Source organism: Geospiza fortis, unplaced genomic scaffold (assembly GCF_000277835.1).
Source record: "Geospiza fortis unplaced genomic scaffold, GeoFor_1.0 scaffold100, whole genome shotgun sequence".
NCBI lineage: Eukaryota > Metazoa > Chordata > Aves > Passeriformes > Thraupidae > Geospiza > Geospiza fortis.
Genome location: NW_005054350.1, coordinates 842,027 through 850,196, shown reverse-complemented (window position 1 = coordinate 850,196; position 8,170 = coordinate 842,027). Strand labels below are relative to the sequence as shown.

Here is an 8,170-nt window from a genome sequence, read left to right as displayed (position 1 = left end):
CCCTCCCCTCCCTTCCTCTCAGGATTAATTTTATTCTTGAATTCTTCCCCCAGGCAGCGTGGGGGAATGTGGTCAGTTCATCAGGTGTTGTCTCTTCTGCTCCTTCTTTCTCAGGAGGAGGACTCCTCACACTTTTCTCTATCTCCAGTAGAGATAGAAGTCTCTCCGCCTCCATGGGAGATGGACCTCCATTAAGTTCTCCAAGATGAGTCCTTCCCATGACCTGCAGTTCTTGACAAATTGCTCTAGTGTCAGTCCTTTATGAAGGGTGCAGTCCTTCAGGAACAGGCTGCTCCAGTGTGGGTCGCCTAGGGGGTCACAAGTCCAACCAGCAACCTGGTCCAGCACGGGCCTATCTCTCCACAGGGCCACAGCTCCTGCCAGAAACCTGCTCCAGTTCAGGCTTTCCACAGTGTCCCAGCCCCGCTTTGCACATCCACCCACTCCAGCACTGGGTCCTCCACAGTCTAGAGATGGATCTCTGGTCTGCCATGGACCTTGGTGAGCTGCTGGGGCACAGCTTGCTCACCATGGTCTCCCCACAGGCTTCATGGGAGACTAATTTAGTGATTGGAGCACCTCCCCTCCCTCCTTCTACTGACCTTGGTGTCCACAGGGCTGTTTCTGTCAGATATTCTCACTCCTCTCTTCAGGCGCAATTGCTGTTGCACTGAGTGGGTTTTTTTTCCCTTTAACCACATTACCCAAAAGCACTATCACCGTCACAGATGGTGTGATGGCTGAGCCTTAGCCAGCACTGGGTCCATCTTGGCTCTGGGTGAAGTTTCTGGCAGTTTCTAACAGAAGCCATCCCTGTCGGGCTCCCCTCCATGCATACACTACCTAAACCTTGTGAAAGCAAAGTTTTGCTAAGATCACATGTTTAGAATGTGTTAGAACTTAAAAGAAAATGAGAGGAGAATGTTATCCCTTTCTTGCATTTCTAATTTTAGAGAGATATTCTAGGAAATAATTACCCTGTGCCTTTTTCTTAGACTGTTTATCAAATGAAACATTTGTATGTTTTCCCACACTGAGTACTCTGTGCATCTGAGATTTGGTGGAGTCTCAGTTTTGGTCATTTTGTTTAATTGATTAATCTCTCTCTGTAACAGGTTTGCTTTTTTTGTTATTTAAGTTTGGGCTTTGCTAATGCTGCTGTAGAGATGGGATTCAAAATTATATGACTTTTTTGCCTCTATTTTCTCCTTCTTCATGCCTTGAAGGTACCTTCTACATCAAGTTGTCTTCTATGTGTCTCCATTACCTAAGGGAACGTGTCTGGGTTGAGGCACAGTAAATGATGATCTCCTATTCTCATATTTTCAAATGAAATATGATGTTTATTGTTTCAATTGTATGAAATTGTGCAGAATAGTATGAAAAAGTAAGATTAAAAATATTTCTATCAATAAAAAGAAATTGGTATATGTTTGTTTTTTTAGAATACTTGAGGAAGCCCAATTTCAAAAGGTTGCAATTTTAGTGCTTCATACCCCTCTCTATTTTCCAATTTCAATAGAAGGAATGTTCTGTTTCATTGCAGTTTGTATTTGAAGTGCTTTATTGTTTTTGGCTTGAATGATAATTTCTTATATCTGTTAAGGAAATTGCATCAATACAGTAAATATTGTAAACTTCCATGTTTTGAGAAAGACTTGCTCTATCTTTCCTCTGAGACAAATTATTTAATCCTCATCATTGGCTCAGTGATCCTGAAAAGGATCGGGTCTCTTCCTTTGTGACCCCCCAAAGGGATGAGTCTTGGCATTTAAAAATTCAAAATCTGGCTTTCATGTTCTTTTAATGTTTCTCTATGGATCTTGGAAAAAGCAGGTCAGGCATGCTGCCAAAACTCAAATGTACTCAAAGTGAAGGGAGCCTATCCCATCCTAATCAAGCACAATTGACAACTAAGGCCATACATTAATACATGTGTTCTAGGTTATTGATGCAGTCTATAGGCTTTATCATATTTTCTCAGTACAATTTTCTTACAAAAATAACAACCAGAGTTGCTTACCATTCTTTTGATGAGCGTATATGAATGTTCTTAGTATGAACTAAGAATTTTTTGCATACATGGCGACTTCTAGGAAGACAATTCAGCTTCATATGTAAAGGTTATGTGTTAGCAAACTTGCGTGTTGGCAACATCTGTTCTGCAGTTATTGCAGTGACACAGCATCAAGGTAAATGATCAAATAAGACTACAAACCAAGAATATATTTGCAAATAAAGAGACAAAAATAGCACTGTAACTTTCCAATTTTACCGTAATTTTTAAATTTGAATTCGGATGCATTTTTAACAATGATATAAAATCAAGATTCCTCCAAGAATTGCTGATTACAACAGAATGCAACAGAATAGATGCTGGGGTTTTTTTAAATAGCTTTACTATTTACTATTGGTCTATTATATATACATTTCTTTTTTGTTCCTATTTTCTTGAAGAGTACAGTTTTCCTTCCCAAAAGATACTTAAATGACACTTCCAGGATTACTAGTTCCTTAATATGCTGTAACGACACTTTTTCCTTTGCATTTATTTCTTGCTGAATGATAAATTCTCTGTTACATATCTTCATCTGGGAAGACATTTTCAGTTGTGACCAAAATTACATCTCTTCCTTTCAGGCAATATAAATGTGCATCAATTTCTTTAGAAACAACGAATTTGTTTAAATATGGGCCATGGAACAGCCTTCTTGGATGTGCTCAGAGATTGTAGCAAGTGAAAAATGCTGGAAAATGAATGGGAAATCTCATTAATGGGTTGAAATGTGAGTAGTTAGAAGCCTAAATTATTATGTACATAACTTGATTTTTTTAAAACGTGAAGCTATTTCCCTCAGTAGGGGTAATGGAATGTAGCCAGAGCCTATTCTAGTGGGAGATGGGATCTATTTAGTTACTAAAGAAGCCATGCAAGATGCATAAAGTAGCTGTTGCCTTATTTTATTGTTTGGATTTGGGTTTTGTTGGGTTGGGGTGTTTTTTGTATGTGTACTTGTTTCTAATTTGATGCAGACTTGTGGTTTTGTTTTGTTGTGATGTTATGTTTGGTTTGGGATTTTTTGCTTCAGTTTGGGGTTATTTTGTGTGGAGTCATAGTTTTTGCCTTGAATGTTGGGGATTTTTTCCTTTGGTTTGCATCTTTTGTTTATTTGGTTTGGTTTGGGTTTTTAACAGAAATGTAGAGAGAGACTTTTTTTCACCTATTTTACTTATGTCTTTTGGAAGAAAATGACTTTTTTCTCCTGACAGTGGAATAGATATTGTGAGTCATGGAAGAGTTGGAAGCATTTGCTAGTTCATTTCCCTAAAAAAAAAAAATAAATTTGGAAGTCCTAATGTCAGACAAGAGAAGAGTCATGCAGCTATAACTACTAATCATGATGGAAAGACTACCTGCTATAGTGCTGCTGAAAGTTTTGGGATATTAGTAGGGAAGCAGAGATATGTCCCTTAAAGCTAAAGGAAATCTGGCTTCTCAGTCTGATATTGTGACACAGGAATTGTCAGTATTCTGTACATTATGAGGGATTTTTTAAAATGGGAAATATTTGGCTTTTCATAGCCATGACAAATTACCCCACCTGTGTCTAACTGTGTCAGTTTTATGCCTTGAGGACCTGCCAATTAGGTAACCTGTGATATCAGGCTTGAGACAGTGATGTCATGCTTTGTCATGTTGGTTACAAAGATGCTGGAGTTTGTATTCCAGAAAGAAAGAATTGTTACCTTAAATTGTAATATGTAACTGTAAATTTTAGTGCAAAAAGAGCTTTTCAAAGTTTTGGGTGCTTTTTCCTAACTTTCCTTGCCTTGGTCTTTTCACCTCTCTGATAATCTAGAATACTGCAGTTTTTTCACAATAACTTCCATGAGTCCCTGGCTAATTGCAGAGCTAATTATGAAAGTACATGTATTTTCAAGGTTATAACATCCAGCTGAGTAAAAAACTAGTCTTATTCTAGGTTACTTAAAACTCAGGAGGGATAGCAGGAGCAAGTAGTGGCATAAGAATCCAACCAATTTGGTTGAATACTAGGACCTGTGCTTAAGTATGGTGATTCAAATAACTAATTTAATCTTATACAAAATATTTGGGGGACTGGGGTCAGAGTCTTCCCTTTAGAAAGGGAAGGAGAAATAAAAACTGAGCAAATAATGCTTAGCGAACAACAATATGACAAAAAGTTTTTGTTTGCATAAATGACTTGTACTTAAAAGAAAAATGTGGTTTTAGTTTTGATAATGCCTGACCAATGAGAATCTTTTTCAAGTTACTGTGGAGTGGCCTTAATGCTGTAAATAATCCAATTGGCCAAGTCCCAGTACAGTGCAGATGAGAAAAGGATGCAGGAAATTCTGTTGTTTACACATGTGTCTGTTACACTGAGAAGCAAGAGGAGCCCAGCAAACTCAGAAGGTAAGGGGGTCTCAAGCTTGTGAGTTTAATGTTTAATTTCTATAAATCTCTTCAGGGACAAAGTATGAGTTACTCTTATGCTGATGGTAAGGAGAAAAACAGTGTGAACTGCCCAGCAAAAGTACTGAAGATCAGAAAACAGTATTTGAAATATGTGGCTAAGTTATATCTAGCTGGATTCTTCTCTTCTATGTTTTTTGCTACTATCATGTAGCATTACTTCGAACATCCCATTAAACATAACTTGTTTTTCAAGTGTAGCAGAATGCTTGCTTACTATAACCAGGTAAGTTTTTAAAATTTTCTAAGTGACAGTTTGTTGAAGTTTGAAGTTTGATTACAAGTTTGTTACAGTTTGAATTTTGATTAGAAACTAATATAAATGCAGAAGTTTTACAGATTATGCAGTTTTACTACTGAAAACCTTTTTAAAATTACTTTGTGAAATGCATATGCAATGGCATAAACTAATGAAACTTTGGTACCTTTTAATGGGGGTGATATTATGTACATAAGGGTAATGATAATATTATTATGAGTTTGCAGAAGCTTGTACAGCTTTTTTTTTGTTGGAAAGCAGTGTTTTCACAGTGTTTCTGTTTTCATAAGTTATGCAACTCAATAATGAGTTGTATAATCCTAACTTCCTTCAGGAAATATCCGAAGATGGGATAAGAAAAATGCATTCGTAGCTGTATGCTATTATTCTAATGCAATGAAATATATTTTTTGATACTATGATTTGTTGATGCTGGACAAATATATTCAGTCTGTCATTATTTTAAAGGCAAGCATCAGAGATGGTGTGAGACACTGTGGATGATCCTTCAGCAATGAGAACCAAGGGTCAAATTCCAAAAGCAATGTTCGTAAGCTTAATAAGCAGATATAGCAAATAGTACCAGATAGCTGCATTTTGTTTGTATTAGTTCTTACTGATTCTTTCAAACATTTTATGAAGCAGACTCTGCTATAAATAATCCTCTAGCTAGAGTCCTAGTTTTTAGTTTAGAATTCTTGTGTTGTTAGAAAAGTTACTTTTGTGTTTCTGAATGCAGTTCTTTGCATAAAATAATGAAGATAAATGAATTTCCAAAATATATTAGGTATCATGAATAGAACTAGTCATATCACTTCCAGAGAAATTACAAAACATTGAAATTGAAAGATGTGAAATTATATGTCTGAGGGTGTTTTTTTGTGTATTTGCATGTAGCCAGCTTTGAATTGAGGCTGCTCTGTCACCTTAAGTATAAAACACTAATGGTAACCTCAGGTAAACCTGTAAAATAAATCACTTGAAAATGAATGCATGAAAGGAGCTGTTAATGAACAGGCTTAAATTACTGTTGTGTACTTCAACACAGATAGATAGATATTGGAAAGACAGGTAGATATTGGAATAATTTGAAGTGTACGAATTTGATATTCATGTAATCATAGATTCCTAGAAAGGTTTGGGTTGGAAAGGACCTTAAAGATCATCTAGTCCCAGTCTCACCCCCCAGTATAGCAGGTTGCTTAAAGCTCCCTCTAACCTGGCCTTGAACACTTCTGGAGATGGGACAACCACAACTTCTTGGGGAAGCCTGTTCCAATGACTCAGCTAATCTGTTCACTCCTATTCTCTTTCTAGTCCATACAATGATCTTTAATTTACTGGTTAATTATAAAAATGATCCTTCCTGAACAGCTTGATTCTCTGCTCATGCTAATTAAGTCATCTAGGTCTGATTTATACTGCGTTAAATAAGACTGGGTTTTTACCAAGCCCATTCTTATTTAATGTCAATCACATTACTGGAGGAATACCAGGGAAGAATTTTCATGAAAGCTCCTATTGTTTTGAATATTTTTTATATGTATTTTCAGTTGACTTGGATGTTTCTCCATAAGTTTTGTAGGTGTCCATTTTTGCAAAAGTGTGCCTACTTCCCTTCTACCATGTTGAGTAGTCACCAATTATTCAAATAATTTATTCTCTTTTAGTGGGACTACATATTGGCCTAGAGCAAGTGGGCACTAAGAGACTATACATGCTTCTCTATGTGTTTAAGTGACATCTAGGATACAACAGATGACACTTAGTGATTTATTTTATTTGATCACTCTAGTAACTGTGGAATCCAGGTAAAAGTCACAATGTGGATTACTCTTTTGTTCATTTCCCTCAAGGATGATTTAATGGAACTGGGATCATCATGGGATAATATCTTACAGCATTAAATCACACAAAATCAAAGTCCTTGAGCTATTGAAGGACATGAGATGGTGTTAAAATACTAAACTGGTTAGGGAAAAATAAGAAAAATTACATATAAATGTCCAAGTAGCAATCTTTTTGTAAGGAACGTTCTTAAAAGCATTAATTATACAAGATATGGCTTCTAAAACTGTTCTGATGAAACCAAAAACCTCTCTGCACAAGAGAATTGTCAATTCTGATACAATTATATCAGAGTAGTTGAACCAGCCAAAGGGATGTGCTCTGACCCAGAGAAAACAAAATATTCATGAGTGTTCTTACTTGTCTGCTTATGTGGGTGGGAAAATCACTTGTTTCTAGACTGAGTAGTGTTTTGAAGAAAAATTGTTTTGTGTCCTAATAAGATCTGGAATGTTTTATGTCTTGGTCTGAAACAAATCATCAGATATTTGTGATTAATTTTCCCTACTCCCAGTGTTATGAAATTTCCTTTAAAAGTAGGTCATGTTTTGAATAGGAAAGCATCATAAATGACTTCAACTTGAACAAGACAATTCTTGATTCTCATATCATAAAGCATATGGTTTTAAGATACTGTTAAGGGTTTTAAACTCCGAAGAATTTCTCAAGAGTATAAGCAGGGATTAGAAACTTAACTTTTTCAGGGAAATGCCATTACATCTACACATTTTATTGAAAATAAAATAAAAGAAAGAAAAGACAAAAAAAGCCACGCCAGAAAAACCCCCAAAACAAAACATGACCCCCTCAACTCAGTGGGATAAAAAAGCCTGTAAATGAAAGTGAAGCTATCCAGTTCAAGGTCACTTTCCAAATGAGTAACATAGAAGAAAATAGAATTGAAGTACAGACTCTAAAAAATAAATTTGTGATGATTTTGTCTAAATAATGAAGCTTCTCTATACATTTAAATGATCTCTACTGTTTGGATGAACATGTTTTAGCATTGCATCTGACCTAATTATTGTTCAGTAAAGTGCTTTTCATTATGGTTAGTCTGTCTTCAGTTTCCTTTTTTTTACTTTTGAGGCTGAAAGAAACCCAGCTGACCTGACCTGTAGCCTAATCTAAAAATGTGCTAAAAATCCCACAGAAATCCTCAGTTGTGTTTGGGAGTAGTTGGGCCTCCTCAACTATACTCAATATGAAGCTACAGTGATTCTCACAAGGAGGTGGATTTGGCTTTTGAACATAAGTAAATGAAACATGAAACAGTAGAATGCTAATACTATCAATAGCTGGGAAAGGAACTTAACCCTTGAGAATTCAACATGGTACAATGGTCTTTTGTTTTAATTGCGTGCTATAAGCCTATTTGTAGCCTATTTGCAATTATTTATATTTCACACAGCCTAAATTGTTTAACTAATACCCTGAATGAAAATCACCAACTTGAAGGAGATGTTTTTAGTTTCCTTGTCTTCTTTGACTTTTAACTTACAGCTGGCTTTAATGCTTGTAAAGACTTCTAAGACCAGTTATGACTTACATACTCAAAGGCAGAT

General features: G+C 36.0%; 1 protein-coding gene across 1 annotated transcript in view; it reads left to right on the top strand.

Moving 5' to 3' along the window:
* Window positions 1–4,386: 4,386 nt before the first annotated feature.
* CCDC102B (coiled-coil domain containing 102B) overlaps window positions 4,387–8,170 on the top strand; it is a 136,331-nt gene continuing 132,547 nt past the window's right edge. Inside the window, exon 1 of the mRNA XM_005423326.3 lies at window positions 4,387–4,438. The gene's annotated coding sequence lies outside the window, so the exon portion shown is untranslated. The remainder of the gene's footprint in view (window positions 4,439–8,170) is intronic.